At 32.6% G+C, this 22,587-nt stretch overlaps 1 pseudogene; it reads left to right on the top strand.

Moving 5' to 3' along the window:
• Positions 1-2,154: 2,154 nt before the first annotated feature.
• Positions 2,155-22,587, top strand: part of LOC139889853 (uncharacterized) — a 192,379-nt pseudogene continuing 171,946 nt past the window's right edge.

Below are 22,587 nucleotides of genomic sequence, written 5' to 3'. Positions count from 1 at the left end.
GATGAAGCTGAAATTTTAGCTACACTTATAGCTAATGGATATGAACCAACAACAGAAGAAATTCAAATGCTAAAAGAAGAAGACAGATATCGATATAAATCATCGATAGAAGAACCTCCGAAATTAGAGTTAAAGCCACTTCCAAACCATTTGGAATACGCTTATTTACATGGTGAATCTGAATTACCTGTAATAATATCGTCTTCTCTTACTGAAAATGAGAAATCACAACTCATTTCTGTGTTGAAAGCTCATAAACCAGCCATTGCATGGAAGATTCATGATATTAAAGGAATAAGTCCTTCGTATTGCACACATAAAATCCTTATGGAAGAAGGTCATAAAACGTATGTGCAACGCCAACGAAGACTAAATCCTAATATGCAAGATGTAGTTAAGAAAGAGATTATTAAACTGCTAGATGCAGGTTTGATATATCCAATTTCTGATAGTCCATGGGTAAGCCCAGTTCAATGCGTGCCTAAGAAGGGTGGCATGACTGTCATTACAAATGAGAAAAATGAGCTTATTCCTACTAGGACTGTAACAGGATGGCGTGTATGTATTGATTATAGAAAATTAAATGACGCCACCAGAAAAGATCACTTTCCCTTACCTTTCATAGATCAAATGTTGGAAAGATTAGCCGGAAATAGTTACTATTGTTTTCTAGATGGATTTTCCGGATATTTTCAAATTCCAATAGCACCCGAGGACCAAGAGAAAACCACATTCACGTGCCCTTATGGTACTTTTGCTTACAAACGCATGCCATTTGGACTTTGTAACGCCCCTGCAACCTTTCAAAGGTGTATGATGGCGATTTTTCACGACATGATAGAAGAATGCATGGAAGTATTCATGGATGACTTTTCAGTCTTCGGTGATACATTTAAATCATGTCTAGTTAATCTGGAACGAATGCTAATTAGATGCGAAAAATCAAATCTAGTACTTAATTGGGAGAAATGTCATTTCATGGTTAAAGAAGGCATCGTTCTTGGACATAAAATTTCAAAAGAAGGAATTGAAGTGGATAGAGCTAAAGTAGATGTAATTGCTAAACTTCCACATCCCACCAATGTTAGAGGAGTTAGGAGTTTTCTAGGGCATGCCGGTTTTTACCGACGTTTCATAAAAGATTTTTCTAAAATTGCCACTCCTATGAATAAACTCCTAGAAAAGGATGCGCCATTCATCTTTTCAGATGAGTGTATCAAATCTTTTAATATTCTTAAAGAAAAACTCACTAATGCACCGATCATGATAACACCAAATTGGAATCTACCATTTGAACTAATGTGCGATGCAAGTGATTTTGCAATGGGAGCCGTTTTAGGACAAAGGATTGAAAAACGATTTCAACCTATATATTATGCTAGTAAGACATTACAAGGAGCACAAACGAACTATACAACTACTGAAAAAGAACTCCTTGCTATTGTCTTTGCTTTTGACAAATTTCGATCATATCTCGTTCTAGCAAAAACGGTGGTCTATACCGACCATTCTGCTCTTAGATACCTATTTTCAAAACAAGATGCTAAACCAAGATTAATCCGTTGGATCTTACTCTTACAAGAGTTTGATATTGAAATCCGAGATAAAAGAGGAGCAGAAAATCTCGCCGCTGATCATCTTTCTCGTCTTGAAAATCCCGAATTAGAAGTTCTAAATGAATCGACCATACAAGACAACTTTCCTGATGAATATCTATTGAAGATAGATTATAAAGAAATCCCATGGTTTGCAGACTATGCAAACTACTTAGTTTGTGGATTCCTTGAAAAAGGATTATCGTACCAAAGACGAAAGAAATTCTTCAGTGATATAAAACACTATTTCTGGGAAGATCCACATCTGTTTAAAAGTTGTCCCAATGGAATAATATGCCGATGTGTATTTGGAGATGAAGCTAGTAAAATTTTAAACCATTGTCACACAGGACCAACAGGAGGGCATTATGGGCCTCAACTAACAGCAAGAAAAGTTTATGAAGCTGGATTCTATTGGCCTACAATTTACAAAGACGCACACCTTCTTTGCAAATCCTGTGATGCATGTCAAAGGGCCGGAAAAATAAGTCAACGTGATGAAATGCCACAAAATGTCATCCAAGTATGTGAAGTATTTGACATTTGGGGTATTGACTTTATGGGTCCATTTCCAAAATCTAATAATAATCTATATATACTCGTAGCCATTGATTATGTATCTAAATGGGCGGAAGCACAAGCTCTCCCAACTAACGATGCACGAGTTGTAGTCAACTTTTTAAAACATCTTTTTGCAAGGTTTGGAACACCGAAAGCTTTAATAAGTGATCGGGGAACTCATTTCTGTAATAATCAACTTGAGAAAGTTCTTAAAAGATATGGAGTAACTCATAAAATCTCCACCGCATATCATCCACAAACAAGTGGACAAGTTGAAAATACCAACCGAGCTTTAAAACGTATTCTAGAGAAAACCGTAGGATCAAATCCGAAGGAATGGTCCATTAAATTGGAGGATGCACTCTGGGCTTTTAGAACAGCCTACAAAACTCCAATTGGAACCACACCTTTTAGACTTGTTTATGGAAAAGCATGTCATCTTCCACTAGAAATTGAACACAAAGCATTTTGGGCTTTGAAGACATGTAATCTTGATTTACATGAAGCCGGACGTCTACGATTAAGTCAACTAAATGAATTAGAAGAATTAAGACATGAAGCATACGAAAATTCGTTAATCTATAAAGAAAGAACGAAGAAATGGCATGATAAAAGAATCAGAAGTTCAAAAGAATTTAAAGAAGGAGACAGAGTTCTTCTTTTCAATTCACGATTCAAGCTATTTCCTGGAAAATTGAAATCAAGATGGTCTGGACCATTCATAGTCAAAAGATTTTTCCCATACGGAACGATAGAATTAATAAATTCAAATGGGATAGAATTTAAAGTTAATGGTCACAGAGTTAAACATTACATACATGGTCCGATGGAAGTCGACAACGAAGTTAATCACAATTTTGACACCACAGCTAACTAAGTGTGGGGAGAATCAAGTCTTTAAAGGATAATATGTATTTCTGTTAGAGTTAGATTGTCTGTTTTCGTGTAGTTCTCGAAAATGGAACCCGAATGGTCTTTCCCTAGCAGACCCTAAAGAACTAGTCTTCTCCCCCCATTCTGAATTTTTATTTTTTTTTAGGTTTTTACGAAATGAAGACTGCCTGTGAACTAAACCATGGTCTAATGCTACACGCTTTGATCACTAAACGTAATAATGACATACTACCGAGCGAATTAGTATCAGTAATCAGAGAAAGAATGGACGGAGTTAGAAAAGAATCCAGATGCGAAGATAATAAGTTACAATTTGGTAAAGGAAAATCAAAATCCGCAGCGAAAAGAAGAGCACGACACCTAGAACGATGTCACAAATGCGGAAAATGGTCACATGGAGGTAAATGTTCAAATAATCAAACCTATTCAAATACCGAATTTGTTACTTTATGCAGAGACGGACCGTTCATATGTTTAGAAGAAAAGACACTGAATGCTCGAGGTTACGCCTATGTAGCCATGGAAAATCAATTAAACCGACTATCTTATGAATGGAATAGATCATATAACTAAAAAATCTATTTCACAGGTATGTCTGTACAGTTTTTATTTTTTTATTTTTAACCTTTTGATAATAAACGCTAATTTGTTCGCTAAAAAGTATTAAATTGGTATTGTAAAATTAGGTTTGGCGACCGAAATTATTGATATCATTCAAAAATTTATTACATCACTGCGAAATTTAACGTTTATTCTTAAGGTATAAATATCTTTAATCAATCAACCCAAAATATTTCAAAAATTCGTCATGAGTTAAATTAGGTCTTGGAACCGAAATTACTTTACCGAAAAGAGGGGCGCATATTTTTGATAATATTTGATTGATTAAAGTGGGATAAAAAGACAAAAAGATTTTTTTTATTTTTACCATGTTTTTAAAATTAATATTTAAATCTTAAATTAATATTGTAAACTTTGTAAAAACAATATATTTAAAATTGTAAATATTTGAAAAATTAATATAAGTTTGATATGAATTTATAAATTTTTAAATTAAGTTTGGTGTGAATTTTTAATTTTTAAAATATTAATTTTTAATTTTATGCATTTCAAATTTTAAGTTTGGTGTGAATTTTTAATATTAATTTTGAATTTTATATTTAAGTTGTGTGAATTTAAAAACAAAAATTTACTTTATCTAATTAAGTTAAGAATATGATTTTTAAAATTCGTCGTAAGTTGAAGACTAGGTCTTTGAACCGAAATTGCTTTACCCGAGGGAGGGACGAGAACTTTTATTATCATTATTTTTAATCTTATTGAATTAGAGTATGCCAAAAACATTAAAAAAAAAAAAAAAAAAAAAAAAACTTAAAAATCTTAGCTTTTAAAACAATCGCTACAAAAAGACAAATTTTAAAATTTTGTCGAGGGACGGACTAGGACATCAATCCGAAACGACCTCATCCTAAATAACAAGGGAAACAAAATTTTAAAATTAATTACTTAATTGTTTTAATAAGTTAATGATTATAAAAAAAAAAAAAAAAAAAAAAAGAGCAAACTCCGCGACTCGCGGAGTTTGAAGTGAAAAACCTCCGCGACTCGCGGAGGGACCAATTTACAGAAAAAAAATATAACGCAAGAACTGATCAGTTTCACTCCCCCACACACAAAACAGAAAAATACAGCTCGAAAATAACTGCGAAAAACCCGAAAAACACCCCCAAAAATCCCAATTTTTAACCGTTAATCACCAAATTTTTTGCTAAAATCATGTTGAGAAGGATGCTATCTAAGAATTACTCAAGAAAAACGGTAAATTTCTACACCTAAACACCATTTAATTCGAAATTTGGTGTTCTTGAGCTATTTTTTCCCAATTTGATTTTGATGCTTTTTAGTGTAATTAAGCTTAAATTGTTTATGTATTATGCTTGTATAACCTAGATTGATGCTGTTTAACATGATTAGAAGCCTTAAACTTCAAATTTTGAGTAATCTAGGGTTTGTGTTCTTGAGCAAATTTGGGGCTTTTTGATATAAACAGGTTATGGCCGATTTTTGTCATGAATTGTTGCTAAATTGAGTAGTGTAACATGTCTAGGTAGTTAAATGATCCAAACTTTGAGCCTAAACATGATTTTGAGAATTAAAGTGGACTTTTTCAAGTCTAAAATTCATGAACTTGATTTTGAAAGATAATGCCATTTGAGACTTGTTTAATTGCTAGTAATGATTATTTTGACATGTTATTTGAGTTGAATGCTTATGAACTTGGCGAAAATTTTCGTATATGCTTATTTGAAAAAGTGTAGATTTGATAAAAATGTGAAAATAAGCTTAAGTTTGATATAAATTGATAATGTCATTGTAATTATTTTGATTGATGATTTTGCTGACACTAATGCATATTTGGATGCACAAAAATTGTGTTTGATGTGTTTTGCAGAATGAAAGGGGTGAATCTTCATCCCAAGCCCGCAATGCTCCTGCTGAGAATTTGGAACAACAGGAGGTGGATAACTACTACAAGCAGGATGTACCTCATCCAGTCATGACCTTTTCCGATATGCACTTGGAAGAGTTGCACCCGAACCTGAGATTTGACAGACTTTGGATAGATTATCCAAAATATCAACGGGGTTTGCATACTCTTCATTCCAAGGTTGTTGAGGTACCAAGGGTCATAGAATGGGGACCCTTAGAAGCTGTAGAATTGGCCGGGCCAATTAGGGAATTACTTGTACAGAGGTATGGTAATTCTTCTTTTAATGACTGGATATGTTTATTCACCATACGCAGACCTGTATATAAAGTATGGTGTGAAGAGTTGTTATGTAGTATAGAGTTGAATGATCGGGTAGCTAGTTTAACCGATCGTTCTTTTATTAGATTTTTGTTAGGCGGTTCGATGCGCCACATGTCTTTAATGGACATGGCTCAGGCTTTACGTATATATACGCCTGAGGAGTTAGCGTCTTCCGATTGTAGAGGATTGATACTAAACGGTAGAAAGATAGATGAGAATTTTGATACACACGGTGTGTGGAGTCAAATGACAAGCCATCACCGTTTCAAAGGGGGAAATTACTCTTATTTGGATATAGATAGATCCGAATTAAGAGTGATACATAGGTTTTTAGCTAATTCGATTACACAAAGGGGTAAGAACAAAGAAAAAGTAAATGAACAGGATTTGTTTTACCATATGTGTATTCGAGACCCACAAAGCGCTGTAAGTATACCATATTGTGTGGGTTATTATTTATCAGCTATGGTTCGGGGGATGCGACCACATAGCATAATAGGAGGTGGTATTTTTATTACTTTGATTGGTGAATATCTCGGTGTGGATATAAGTCAGGGGGGATTATTACTAGAAGAGCCGGAACCCCGCGATACTATAGGTTTAAATGTATACCATGGTGCGAAAGTTTTGAAGAGGCGAAATAACGCCGCAGTACGATACCATGGTAGACATCCACAGGTGGAGAGAAACCAGCAACAAGGTAATGTAGGAGGGGGGAATGAGATGCAAGAAATGCATAGGTTTATAGCTTCTCAGGAATACGAAAATGCTAGACAGAGAGCATTTGAAGATTGGCAAGTACATCAGAACTAGATCATAGCTCATTGCCAACATATAGGTAGAAACTATATTCCTACACCGAAACCCATCTTCCCTCCTTGGTCTATAGAGATGCAGCCACCATATCCTACGTATGACCCTGCCGAAGCATTCTATAGCACTTATGGTTATGACTGGAACCCCTATTGGTACCAATATCATCCTTAGTTTACTTATTATTTTTTTTTATTTTGTAATTTGTAATTATTGATACGTTTAATACTTTTGTTAATATTGTAATCATTTTTATAATTATCTAACTTTTATTCTTAGATTTTAATAATTTTTGAATGTGGGGTAATATACCAAACTTCAAAAATATGTATATATGTTTGCAGTTTATCTTATGTACACAACAGGGTAAAACAACGCATTTTCAAAGACTGGCATTAAGTTCAGCAAAAGCAACTAATTTTGACGACAAGATGCAAAATATATGTGAAATAACAACAAGACGGAATGAACAAATGATGTGCACCATTTATCATTCAGCAAACAAACGCCAATATATTTGGAAACTTTGGTAAAAATTTAATCATTTTCACACAAATCACCCTCAATAATTTAAATTGTTACTGATTTCTTGCAAATGAGGGCATTGCAAGATCTTAAGTGTGGGAAGGGGTTAAATTCTTTCAGATTTTAAAAATTTTTACTTTATACACTTGGTTACCATTAAAAATACTAGTAAAGCAGTAGTTGTATTAGAATCTAGTGCTCTCTGATAAAAAAGAACAGCCCTAGTCTTATATACTGACTACCCAATTCTAGTAAAATTTTTCAATTAAATGAATTCAAATCATGTTTATACATATTTATGAACGATAAAACTAGGTTTTAACACCGAAATTATTGTTACCTCGGAAAGGACATAAATTAAGAAACAAACTACAATGTCAAAATTCATTTAAAATGGAATAGAGGACGATAAAAAGGAAAATAAAAGCCAAGTGTGGGAAAATTTACCAAGTTATTTTAAACATATGTCACATATATCTGTAACAAATAACTGAAAATACTTTTGCTTTGGACTAAACTAAACTGTTTTACCCGATGAAAGAAAAGAAGAGATGGATCTACACGATAAATCAATTCCATCATTAAAAGGAAGTAAAGTCTTCCGAAAAAGACACGCGCTTCTTGATTTAGGTCATGAAGTTGTCGTCCAGACCAGCTGTAGGTTGACACAAAATCTAGAAAAGTCATCACTAAAATCAGCAGGAAATCCACGGACCTCAGCATTAAACAGGGTCGCCATGTGGTCAGATTTATCCTAACCATGAGAAGGATTTATCTCGTATAATGGGGGGGCACCATGCAAATTAGCTGGATAAGACTAATGAATCAGATCCCCAGAAAGGATAATCTCCTTAAAGATTAAAAATCAGCTTTTAAGACTGATATTACTCAATCCTAGAGATTGACCTTAAAGATTGAGAATTACAAACTCATGGAATTCGATGATATCTAAACTCGAGCTTAAACGAGAAAATATTTTGATCAAAATTACAAACCGATTTGTTTTCTGAAAACCCTATTTTCAATGCGTTCATTACCATTGAACGTAAAGTCCTAGGAATTCACCTGGAATTCATTAGGTCACCTGAACTAAATCGGGTGTCAACCGTAAGAACGGTGGTTGCATAACATGGTCAAAGACAGGACCTTGTGCCAGACAGAAAAATTATAAGGATGAGCTTTACTATTGCTCCTACCAAGGATAGTAATTGCGTCCGACACGTTATAGACCATAATCAAAAGCATGTCACGGGACATTGCCTTAACAGTTGCTTGTTCAACGCTTTCCTTTACAACCGGACGGTAGTTTGCCGAAAGGTAATATACGGGACAAGTAAACTGGACGTGTTGCTTTCCAAATACAAGGTTAGCAAGTGGGTGACACAAAACCGCAAGTTTTGAGCTAAAATTTTCAAATCTGAAACCCACCAAACCCACAAAAATATTTTGCAAACACCGGTAAAGGGTTATCCCGGAAAACTTATCTAGGGTAAAAACTAGATTTAATTTTCAAAAGATCAAATGTTTTCATAAAGATCCAATTTCCTTAATGGATCTAAATTTTTATAGTCATGTGGGACTGTAAACCATATCGTTACTACCATTGTTTATACCGCCGTATAGAAATCACTGATGTACAAAGTGTGAAGAATAAAGAAGTGATTCTAGTATTTCAAGACAATATTGCTTGAGAACAAGCAACGCTCAAGTGTGGGAATATTTGATAATGCTAAAAATGAACATATATTTCATAGCATTATTCCTCAAGAAAGACAAGCTTTTAGTTGCAATTGTTCTATTTACAAGAGATATTCGTTTAAATAATAAAAGGTGAAGACAAAAGACAGATTCGACGAATTGAAGACGCAAACGACCAAAAAGCTCAAAAGTACAAAAGACAATCAAAAAGGTTCCAATTATTGATAAGAAACGTCTCGAAATTACAAGAGTACAAGATTCAAAACGCAAAGTACAAAATATAAAATTGTACGCAAGGACGTTCGAAAATCCGGAACCGGGACCAGAGTCAACTCTTAACGCTCGACGCAACGGACTAAAAATTACAAGTTAACTATGTATATAAATATAATATAATATATAATTAATTATATTAATTATATATATATTATATTTATAAATAAAAAAACCGTCGGCAGAGAAAACTCCAAGGACTGAGCTGTAAAATTAACCTCCGCGACTCGCGGAGTTTGAAGAGGTTTTCACCGCGAGTCGCGGAGCCCCAAATTTCAACTCTGGCTATAAAGCAAACCGAATTCTGATCAAAATTTCATATTCTATTTCTCTCTTCTCTCATATATACGATATATATATATATATATAATTTATATTTTAATTTTAATTTTAATTATAATTCTAATAATAAGGGTATGTTAGCGAATGTTGTAAGGGTGTAAGTCGAAATTCTGTCCGTGTAACGCTACGCTATTTTTAATCATTGTAAGTTATGTTCAACCTTTTTACATTAATGTCTCGTAGCTAAGTTATTATTATGCTTATTTAAAACGAAGTAATCATGATGTTGGGCTAATTACTAAAATTGGATAATTGGGCTTTGTACCATAATTGGGGTTTGGACAAAAGAACGACACTTGTGGAAATTAGACTATGGGCTATTAATGGGCTTTATATTTGTTTAACTAAATGAAAGTTTGTTAATGTTAATATAAAGATTTACAATTGGGCGTCCCTATAAATTACCATATACACTCGATCGGACACGATGGGCGGGGTATTTATATGTACGAATAATCGTTCATTTAACCGGACACGGGAATGGATTAATAGCCACTAGAATAATTAAAACAGGGGTGAAATTACATTCAAGGGTAATTGGTGTAATTGTTAACAAAGTAGTAAAACCTTGGTTTACACACAGTCGATAACCTGGTGTATTCATTAAACAAAGTATTAAAACCTTGTTACAATTCGAATCCCCAATTAGTTGGAATATTTAACTTCGGGTATAATAATAATTTGATGAGGACACTCGCACTTTATATTTATGACTGATGGACTGTTATGGACAAAAACCAGACGGACATATTAAATAATCCAGGACAAAGGACAATTAACCCATGGGCATAAAACTAAAATCAACACGTCAAACATCATGATTACGGAAGTTTAAATAAGCATAATTCTTTTATTTCATATTTAATTTCCTTTATTTTATATTTAATTGCACTTCTAATTATCGCACTTTTATTTATTGTTATTTAATCGCACTTTTAATTATCGTACTTTTTAATTATCGCAAGTTTATCGCACTTTTATTATTCGCAATTTCATTATCGTTATTTACTTTACGCTTTAATTTAAGTCTTGTATTTATTTTATATTTTACATTAGGTTTTAACTGCGACTAAAGTTTTAAAATCGACAAACCGGTCATTAAACGGTAAAAACCCCCCTTTATAATAATAATATTACTTACGTTTGTATTTTTATAAAAGTAAACTAATATAGCGTTGAGCTTTGTTTAAAGATTTCCCTGTGGAACGAACCGGACTTACTAAAAACTACACTACTGTACGATTAGGTACACTGCCTATAAGTGTTGTAGCAAGGTTTAAGTATATCCATTCTATAAATAAATAAATATCTTGTGTAAAATTGTATCGTATTTAATAGTTTTTCCTGCTAAAATTAATAACTATTTTATATACACCTCGTACGACATCAATATTTTTTTACGATGAGAATGCGCGAGCTTTATAGGCAGTTTCAACATTTGGGGCTCCGCGACTCGCGGCCCTTTTCTTCTTCAAACTCCGCGAGTCGCGGAGATCGTTTTTACAGCTCACCCACATTTGGCTCTTTATTTGCCGACGATTTATTTTATAAATATAATATATATATAATTAATATAATTTAAACGAATCTGTCTTTTGTCTTCACCTTTTATTATTTAAACGAATATCACTTTTAAATAGAACAATTGCAACTAAAAGCTTGTCTTTCTTGAGGAATAATGCTATGAAATATATGTTCGTTTTTAGCATTATCAAATATTCCCACACTTGAGCGTTGCTTGTCCTCAAGCAATATCATCTTGAAATACTAGAATCACTTCTTTATTCTTCACACTTTGTACATCAGTGATTTCTATACGGCGGTATAAACAATGGTAGTAATGATATGGTTTACAGTCCCACATGACTATAAAAATTTAGATCCATTAAGGAAACTGGATCTTTATGAAAACATTTGATCTTTTGAAAATTAAATCTAGTTTTTTACCCTAGATAAGTTTTCCGGAATAACCCTTCACCGGTGTTTGCAAATTATTTTTGTGGGTTTGGTGGGTTTCATATTTGAAAATTTTAGCTCAAAACTTATGGTTTTGTGTCACCCACTTGCGAACCTTGTATTAGGAAAGCAACACGTCCAGTTTACTTGTCCCGTATATTACCTTTCGGTAAACTACCGTCCGGTTGTAAAGGAAAGCGTTGAATAAGCAACTGTTAAGGCAATGTCCCTTGACATGCTTTTAATTATGGTTTATAACGTGTCGGATGCAATTACTATCCTTTGTAGGAGCAATAGTAAAGCTCACCCTATGGTTTTTCGGTCTGGCATAAAGTCCTGTCTTTGACCATGCTATGCAACCACCGTTCTTACGATTGACACCCGATTTGGTTCAGGTGACCTAATGAATTCCAGGTGAATTCCTAGGATTTTACGTTCAATGGTAATGAACGCATTGAAAATGGGTTTTTAGAAAACAAATCGGTTTGTAATTTTGATCAAAATATTTTCTCGTTCAGGCTTGAGTTTAGATATCATTGAATTCCATGAGTTTGTAATTCTCAATCTTTAAGGTCAATCTCAAGGATTGAGTAATATCAGGCTTAAAAGCTGATTTTTGATCTTTTAAGGAGATTATCCTTTTTGGGGATCTGATTCATTAGTCTTATCCAGCTAATTTGCACGGCGCCCTCCCCATTTTACGAGACAGATCCTCTCATGGTTAGGATAAGTCTGACCACATGGCGACCCTGTTTGCTACTGAGGTCCGTGGATTTCCTGCTGATTTTAGTGATGACTTTTCTAGATTTTTCGTCAACCTACAGCTGGTCTGGACGACAACTTCCTGACCTAAATCAAGAAGTGCGTTTCTTTTTCGGAAGACTTAACTTACTTTTAATGATGGAATTGATTCATCGTGCATCTTTCTTACAGTAAATCAGGTAAAACTTTTTAGTTTAGTCCAAAGCAAAAGTATTTTCAGTTATTTGTACAAAAAATATGTGACATATGTTTTGAATAACTTGGAGAATTTTCCCACACTTGGCTTTTATTTTCCTTTTTATTGTCCTCTATTCCATGAATTTTAACATTTTGGTTTGTTTCTCAATTTATGTCCTTTCCGTGGTAACAATAATTTTGGTGTTAACACCTAGTTTTATCGTTCATAAATATGTATAAACATGATTTTGAGTTCATTTAGTTGAAAAATTTTAAAAATTTTACTAGAATTGGGTAGTCAGTATATAAGACTAGGGCTGTTCTTTATTATCAGAGAGCACTAGATTCTAATACAACTACTACTTTACTAGTATTTCTAATGGTAACCAAGTGTATAAAGTAAAAATTTTAAAATCCGAAAGAATTTAACCCCTTCCCACACTTAAGATCTTGCAATGCCCTCATTTGCAAGAAATCAGTAACAATTTAAATTATTGAGGGTGATTTGTGTGAAAATGATTAAATTTTACCAAAGTTTTCAAACATATTTGTGTTTGCTTGCTGAATGATAAATGGTGCATATCATTTGTTCATTCCGTCTTGTTGTTATTTCACATATATTTTGCATCTTGTCGTCAAAATTAGTTGCTTTTGCTGAACTTAATGCCAGTCTTTGAAAATGCGTTGTTTTACCCTGTTGTGTACATAAGATAAACTGCAAACATATATACATATTTTTGAAGTTTGGTATATTACCCCACATTCAAAAATTATTAAAATCTAATAATAAAATTTAGAAAATAATAAAACTATTACAAATCCAACATAAGTATTAAATGTATCAACATTACAAATAATAAAATAAAAAAAACTAAGTAGACTAGGGATGATACTGATACCAGAAGGGGTTCCATGCATAACCATATGTGCTATAAAATGCTTCGGCTGGGTTATACGTAGGATACGGTGGTTGGAACTCTATAGACCAGGGAGGGAATATGGGCGATGGAGTAGGAATATAGTTTCTACCTATATGTTGGCAATAAGCTATGATTTGGTTTTGATGAACTTGTCAATATTCAAATGCTCTATGTCTAGCATTTTCATACTCTTGTGAAGCTATAAACCTTTGCATTTCTGCCATTTCATTTCCCCCTCCTACATTACCTTGATGTTGGTTTCTCTCAACCTGTGGATGTCTACCATTATATCGTACTGCGGCGTTATTTCGCCTCTTCAAAACTTTCGCACCATGGTATACATTTAAACCTATTGTATCTCGGGGTTCTGGTTCTTCGATTAGTAATCCCCCCGACTTATATCCACACCGAGATTTTCAGCAATCAAAGTAATAAATATACCACCTCCTATTATGCTATGCGGTCTCATCCCCCTAACCATAGCTGATAAATAATAACCCACACAATAAGGTATACTTACAGCGCTTTGTGGGTCTCGAATACATATGTGGTAAAACAAATCCTGTTTATTTATCTTTTCCTTATTCTTACCTCGTTGTGTAATCGAATTGGCTAAAACCTATGAATTACTCTTAATTCAGCTCTATCTATATCCAAATAAGAGTAATTTCCCCCTTTAAATCGGTGATGGCTAGTCATTTGAGTCCATACACCATGCGTATCAAAATTTTCGTTTATCTTCCTACCGTTCAATATCAACCCTCTACAATCGGCAGATGCTAACTCCTCAGGCGTATATATACGTAAAGCCTGAGCCATGTCTAGTAAAGACATGTGGCGCATCGAACCTCCTAACAAAAATCTAATAAAAGATCGATCGGTTAAACTAGCTACCCGGTCATTTAATTCTATACTACACAACAATTCTTCACACCATACTTTATATACAGGTCTACGCATGTTGAATAACCGTACCCAATTGTTAAAAGTAGAATTACCATACCTCTGTGCAAGTAATTCCCTTATTGGCCCGGCCAATTCTACAGCTTCTAATGGTCCCCATTCTATGACCCTAGGTACTTCAACAGCTTTAGAATGAAGAGTATGCAAACCCCTTTGGTATTTTGAATAATCTATCCAAAGTCTGTCAAATCTCAGGTTCAGGTGCAAATCTTCCAAGTGCATATCAGAAAATGTCATGACTGGATGAGGTATATCTTGTTTGTAGTAGTTATCCACCTCCTGTTGTTCCGCATTCTCAGCAGGAGCATTGCGAGCTTGGCATGAAGATTCACCCCTTTCAGTCTGTAAAACACATCAAACACAATTTTTGTGCATCCAAATATGCATTAGTGTCAGCAAAATCATTAATCAAAATAATTACAATGACATGTCCAATTTATATCAAACTTATGCTCATTTTCATAATTTTATCAAATCTACACTTTTTCAAATAAGCATATACGAAAATGTTCGCCAAGTTCATAAGCATTCAACTCAAATAACATGTCAAAATAATCATTACTAGCAATTAAACAAGTCTCAATTGGCATTATCTCTCAAAAATCAAGTTCATGAATTTTAGATTTGAAAAAGTCCACTTTAATTCTCAAAATCATGTTTAGGCTCAAAGTTTGGATCATTTAACTACCTAAACATGTTACACTACTTAATTTAGCAACAATTCATGACAAAAATCGGTCATAACCTGTTTATATCAAAAAGCCCCAAATTTGCTCAAGAACACAAACCCTAGATTACTCAAAATTTGAAGTTTAAGGCTTCTAATCATATTAAATAGCATCAATCTAGGTTATACAAGTATAATACATAAGCAATTTAAGCATAATTACACTAAAAAGCATCAAAATCGAATTGGGGAAAAAATTGCTCAAGAACACCAATTTTCGGATTAAATGGTGTTTAGGTGTAGAAATTTACCGTTTTTCTTGAGTAATTCCTTGATAGCATCCTTCTTAACATGATTTTAGTAAAAGATCAGATGATTAACGGTGAAAAATTGTGAATTTGGGAGGTCTTTTCGGGTTTTTTCGCAGTATTTTTGCAGTTTTTGTGGATGGGGAAGTGTGGACTGAGCTGATTACATTTTTATTTTTTTCCTGGGTTTTGGTCCCTCCGCGAGTCGCGGTGTTTGACCCTTCAAACTCCGCGAGTCGCGGAGTTTGTATTTTTTTTTTATATATATCTTATACTAATTAAAACAATTAAGTAATTAATTTTAAAATTTTGTTTCCTTGTTATTTAGGACGAGGTCATTTCGGATCGATGTCCTAGTCCGTCCTTCCACAATATTTTAAAATTTGTCTTTTTGTAGCGATTGTTTTAAAAGCTAAAATTTTTGGGTTTTTTTTTTAATGTTTTTGGCATACTTTAATTCAATAAGATTAAAAATAATGATAATAAAAGTTCTCGTCCCTCCCTCGGGTAAAGCAATTTCGGTTCAAAGACCTAGTCTTCAACTTACGACGAATTTTAAAAATCATATTTTTAACTTAGCGAAATAAAGTAAATTTTTGTTTTTAAATTCACACAACTTAAATATAAAATTCAAAATTAATATTAAAAATTCGCACCAAACTTACAATTTAAAATGCATAAAAATAAAAATTCTTATTTTAAAAATTAAAAATTCACACCAAACTTAATTTAAAAATTCATATTATAAAATCACACCAAACTTATATTATATTTTTCAAATATTTACAATTTTAAATATATTGTTTTTACAAAGTTTACAATATTAATTTAAGATTTATATATTAATTTTAAAAACATGGTAAAAATAAAATTAAAAATCTTTTTGGCTTTTTATCCCACTTTAATCAATCAAATATTATCAAAAATATGCGCCCCTCTTTTCAGTAAAGTAATTTCGGTTCCAAGACCTAATTTAACTCATGACGAATTTTTGAAATATTTTGGGTTGATTGATTAAAGATATTTATACCTTATGAATAAACGTTAAATTTCGCAGTGATGTAATAAATTTTTGAATGATATCAATAATTTCGGTCGCCAAACCTAATTTTATTCAATACCAATTTAATACTTTATAGCGAACAAATTAGCGTTTATTATCAAAAGGTTAAAAATAAAAATAAAAATTGTACAGACTTACCTGTGAGATAGTATTCTTAGTTATATGATCTATCCCATTCATAAGATAGTCGGTTTAATTGGTTTTCCATGGCTACATAGGCGTAACCTCAAGAATTTAGTGTTTTTTCTTCTAAACATATGAACGGTCCGTCTCTGCATAAAATAACAAATTCGGTATTTGAATAGGTTTGATTATTTGAACATTTACCTCCATGTGACCATTTTCCGCATTTGTGACATCTTTCTAGGTGTCGTGCTCTTCTTTTCGCTGCGGATTTTGATTTTCCTTTACCAAATTGTAACTTATTATCTTCGCATCTGGATTCTTTTCTTACTCCGTCCAATCTTTCTCTGATTACTGATACTATTTCACTCGATAGTGTGTCATTATTACATTTAGTGATCAAAGCGTGTAGCATTAGACCATGGTTTAGTTCACAGGCAGTCTTCATTTCCTAAAAAAAATAAAAATTCAGAATGGGGGGAGAAGACTAGTTCTTTAGGGTCTGCTAGGGAAAGACCATTCGGGTTCCATTTTCGAGAACTACACGAAAACAGACAATCTAACTCTAACAGAAATACATATTATCCTTTAAAGACTTGATTCTCCCCACACTTAGTTAGCTGTGGTATCGAAATTGTGATTAACTTCATTGTCGACTTCCATTGGACTATCTATGTAGTGTTTAACTCTGTGACCATTAACTTTAAATTCAATCCCATTTGAATTTATTAATTCTACTGTTCCGTATGGTAAAACTCTTTTGACTATGAATGGTCCAGACCATCTTGATTTCAATTTTCCAGGAAATAGCTTGAATCGTGAATTGAAAAGAAGAACTCTGTCTCCTTCTTTAAATTCTTTTAAACTTCTGATTCTTTTATCATGCCATTTCTTCGTTCTTTCTTTATAGATTAACGAATTTTCGTATGCTTCATGTCTTAATTCTTCTAATTCGTTTAGTTGACTTAATCGTAGACGTCCAGCTTCATGTATATCAAGATTACATGTCTTCAAAGCCCAAAATGCTTTGTGTTCAATTTCTACTGGAAGATGACATGCTTTTCCATAGACAAGTCTAAAAGGTGTGGTTCCAATTGGAGTTTTGTAGGCTGTTCTAAAAGCCCAGAGTGCATCCTCCAATTTAATGGACCATTCCTTCGGATTTGATCCTACGGTTTTCTCTAGAATACGTTTTAAAGCTCGGTTGGTATTTTCAACTTGTCCACTTGTTTGCGGATGATATGCAGTGGAGATTTTATGAGTTACTCCATATCTTTTAAGAACTTTCTCAAGTTGATTATTACAGAAATGAGTTCCACGATCACTTATTAAAGCTTTCGGTGTTCCAAACCTTGCAAAAAGACATTTTAAAAAGTTGACTACAACTCGTGCATCATTAGTTGGAAGAGCTTGTGCTTTCGCCCATTTAGATACATAATCAATGGCAACGAGAATGTAGAGATTATTATGAGATTTTGGAAATGGACCCATAAAGTCAATACCCCAAATGTCAAATACTTCACATACTTGGATGACATTTTGTGGCATTTCATCACGTTGACTTATTTTTTCAGCCCTTTGACATGCATCACAGGATTTGCAAAGAAGGTGTGCGTCTTTGTAAATTGTAGGCCAATAGAATCCAGCATCATAAACTTTTCTTGCTGTTAGTTGAGGCCCATAGTGCCCTCCTGTTGGTCCTGTGTGACAATGGTTTAAAATTTTACTAGCTTCATCTCCAAATACACATCGGCGTATTATTCCATCGGGACAACTTTTAAACAGATGTGGATCTTCTCAAAAATAGTGTTTTATATCACTGAAGAATTTCTTTCGTTTTTGGTACGATAATCCTTTTTCAAGGAATCCACATACTAAGTAGTTTGCATAGTCTGCAAACCATGGTATTTCATTATAATCTATCTTCAATAGATATTCATCAGGAAAGTTGTCTTGTATGGCCGATTCATTTAGAACTTCTAATTCGGGATTTTCAAGACGAGAAAGATGATCAGCGGCGAGATTTTCTGCTCCTCTTTTATCTCGGATTTCAATATCAAACTCTTGTAAGAGTAAGATCCAACGGATTAATCTTGGTTTAGCATCTTGTTTTGAAAATAGGTATCTAAGAGCAGAATGGTCGGTATAGACCACCGTTTTTGCTAGAACGAGATATGATCGAAATTTGTCAAAAGCAAAGACAATAGCAAGGAGTTCTTTTTCAGTAGTTTTATAATTTGTTTGTGCTCCTTGTAACGTCTTACTAGCATAATATATAGGTTGAAATCATTTTTCAATCCTTTGTCCTAAAACGGCTCCCATTGCAAAATCACTTGCATCGCACATTAGTTCAAATGGTAGATTCCAATTTGGTGTTATCATGATCGGCGTATTAGTGAGTTTCTCTTTAAGAATATTAAAAGATTTGATACATTCATCTGAAAAGATGAATGGAGCATCCTTTTCTAGCAGTTTATTCATAGAAGTGGCAATTTTAGAAAAATATTTTATGAAACTGATAATGCTAAAAACGAACATATATTTCATAGCATTATTCCTCAAGAAAGACAAGCTTTTAGTTGCAATTGTTCTATTTACAAGTGATATTCGTTTAAATAATAAAAGGTGAAGACAAAAGACAGATTCGACGATTTGAAGACGCAAACGACCAAAAAGCTCAAAAGAACAAAAGACAATCAAAAAGGTTCCAATTATTGATAAGAAACGTCTCGAAATCACAAGAGTACAAGATTCAAAACGCAAAGTACAAGATATTAAATTATACGCAAGGACGTTCAAAAAACCGGAACCGGGACCAGAGTCAACTCTTAACGCTCGACGCAACGGACTAAAAATTACAAGTTAACTATGTATATAAATATAATATAATATATAATTAATTATATTAATTATATATATATTATATATATATATTATTAAAACCGTCGGCAGCCAGAAACTCCAAGGGTGTGAAATGAAAATACCTCTCCGCGACTCGCGGAGTTTGAAGGGCTTTTTGCCGCGAGTCGCGGAGCCCCAAAATTCATTTCTGGCTATAAAGCCAACCGAATTCTGATCGAATTTTACATCTTATTTTCTCAATCTCTCTCAATATATACGTAATATATTTATATTTATAATTTATATTTTAATTTTAATTATAATTCTAATAATAAGGGTATGTTAGCGAATGTTGTAAGGGTGTAAGTCGAAATTCTGTCCGTGTAACGCTACGCTATTTTTAATCATTGTAAGTTATGTTCAACCTTTTTATATTAATGTCTCGTAGCTAAGTTATTATTATGCTTATTTAAAACGAAGTAATCATGATGTTGGGCTAATTACTAAAATTGGGTAATTGGGCTTTGTACCATAATTGGGGTTTGGACAAAAGAACGACACTTGTGGAAACTAGACTATGGGCTATTAATGGGCTTTATATTTGTTTAACTAAATGAAAGTTTGTTAATGTTAATATAAAGATTTACAATTGGGCGTCCCTATAAATTACCATATACACTCGATCGGACACGATGGGCGGGGTATTTATATGTACGAATAATCGTTCATTTAACCGGACACGGGAATGGATTAATAGCCACTAGAATAATTAAAACAGGGGTGAAATTACATTCAAGGGTAATTGGTGTAATTGTTAACAAAGTAGTAAAACCTTGGTTTACACGCAGTCGATAACCTGGTGTATTCATTAAACAAAGTATTAAAACCTTGTTACAATTCGAATCCCCAATTAGTTGGAATATTTATCTTCGGGTATAATAATAATTTGACAAGGACATTTGCAATTTATATTTATGACTGATGGACTGTTATGGACAAAAACCAGACGGACATATTGAATAATCCAGGACAAAGGACAATTAACCCATGGGCATAAAACTAAAATCAACACGTCAAACATCATGATTACGGAAGTTTAAATAAGCATAATTCTTTTATTTCATATTTAATTTCCTTTATTTTATATTTAATTGCACTTCTAACTATCGCACTTTTATTTATTGTTATTTTATTTAATCGCACTTTTAATTAACGTACTTTTAATTATCGCAATTTAATTTTATCGCATTTTTATTATTCGCAATTTCATTATCGTTATTTACTTTACGCTTTAATTTAAAGTCTTGTATTTATTTTATATTTTACATTAGGTTTTAACTGCGACTAAAAGTTTTAAAATCGACAAACCGGTCATTAAACGGTAAAAAACCCCCCCTTTATAATAATAATATTACTTATATATATATTTGTATTTTTATAAAAGTAAACTAATATAGCGTTGAGCTTTGTTTAAAGATTTCCCTGTGGAACGAACCGGACTTACTAAAAACTACACTACTGTACGATTAGGTACACTGCCTATAAGTGTTGTAGCAAGGTTTAAGTATATCCATTCTATAAATAAATAAATATCTTGTGTAAAATTGTATCGTATTTAATAGTATTTCCTGCTAAAATTTAATAGTATTTTATACCCCTCTGCTTTGACATCAAGTATTTTTGGCGCCGCTGCCGGGGACTATCTTAAAAACCTGAAGCGCAACGCTAATATAAAAAAAAAAAAAAAAGATTTTTATCTACTTTTATTAAAAGTCGTTTTTGTAAAAATTACGTTTTAATTATTCAAAAATATAAAAAGAAAAACAAAAAAATAAGTATTTTTAGGATTTTGTTAAATATTTAAGTTTTATAAGTTTCTTTATCTTTATTTTAATTTATAAAAATATAAATTTTATTAAAAATCGTTTATTTAAACTAAAAACAGAAAAAAGAAAATAAAAAAAAAAAAATAAAGAAAAACGCGTAAAAAAGTGAAACCTGTCAACTGTTTTTCTGAACCCCGCGACTCGCGGGGTTTTCCTCTTTATTTGCCGCGACTCGCGGAGGGTTTCTGACACACGGACAAAACCCTAAAGTTGCATTAATTACGGGGTTTTAATTATTATTATTATTATTTAACTTAATTATTATTATTATTATTATTAATTTTAGTTTTTTTTACTTTTTTTTACTTTATATATGTATTTTGTTTAATTAGTTTTATTAAAATTGTAAAATTAGTAATTTTATAAAATAAATAATATAAAAATAATATTTTTATAAAAATTGTACTTTTTACAACTTTTTGTATATTTTTATATTTTGTACCTTTTTAATCGTTGTAGCGTAATATTTGTATTTTTTAGCTCATATTTAATTTTAAACTTAGTTTTTGCTATAATTATTTTTACTCCTATATTTTTAGGCTTTGCCGTAAAATTCCTTAAGTGCTTTTTCTTTAGACTAAGATTTAGGTGCTTTAGAATTTTGCGACGTCTTTTTAAGTTTTAGTTTCTTTTTAAGTTATTTCCATTTGGGATTTAGTTTTTCCCTGTAAGCTTTAATATTTTTAGACCTTTTACTATGTATCAATTATCATTCCAATTAGTAATTTCAATTTGCGATTATAATTTTAAGTTAGTTGTAGTAATAAGGTTAGGTTAGTTAAGTATTTTTAAGGTTTTTTTTTTTAAGTTTCTTTTATTTTTCCGTCACCTTTTATTTTTCAACCATTTTTTTTTTTTTCGACATTTTTCGACGCGCAATCTTTTTCTCTCTTATTTCTCGCCATTCTAGTTTTTAGGACTTAGAATTTTATTCTACTTCTTATCTAAATTTCTAAAAATTACAAAAATTTATTTTGAGTGGTTAAATTAATAGACATCAAAATTTTCTGGTTCGTAGTAATAGTTGGATTTGTACGTGGACCGGGTTATTGGAGCCAAACAGTCCTCAATTATATTGAGACCAAACGAATCCTGCCCCTCTGCTGCATCTTTTGGCTATTCGAAACGTGGGCAAAATCAGAAAAGTCTATTGATTGGATAACTTATTATAATTTTTCTTTCCTTTTAAAAACTAATAGGATATTCTGTGAATGCACCGAGCAAGACGTTCATCACCTTTTGTACGTTCACCACCTGTAACTCGATCAAGACATCGTTTAACAAATATAACCGCCGTTGATTTTTCTTTAGAATCGTCATCCAGTCGACCAAGTACTTCAGTCCAAATTTCCGATAATCCATTTTTTGAACCCAACCTCACAATTGAGAATCCAGAAAATATTCAGGA

Source organism: Rutidosis leptorrhynchoides, chromosome 2 (assembly GCF_046630445.1).
Source record: "Rutidosis leptorrhynchoides isolate AG116_Rl617_1_P2 chromosome 2, CSIRO_AGI_Rlap_v1, whole genome shotgun sequence".
In the NCBI taxonomy this organism is placed as follows: domain Eukaryota; kingdom Viridiplantae; phylum Streptophyta; class Magnoliopsida; order Asterales; family Asteraceae; genus Rutidosis; species Rutidosis leptorrhynchoides.
This window is presented reverse-complemented; position numbering and strand designations above follow the sequence as displayed.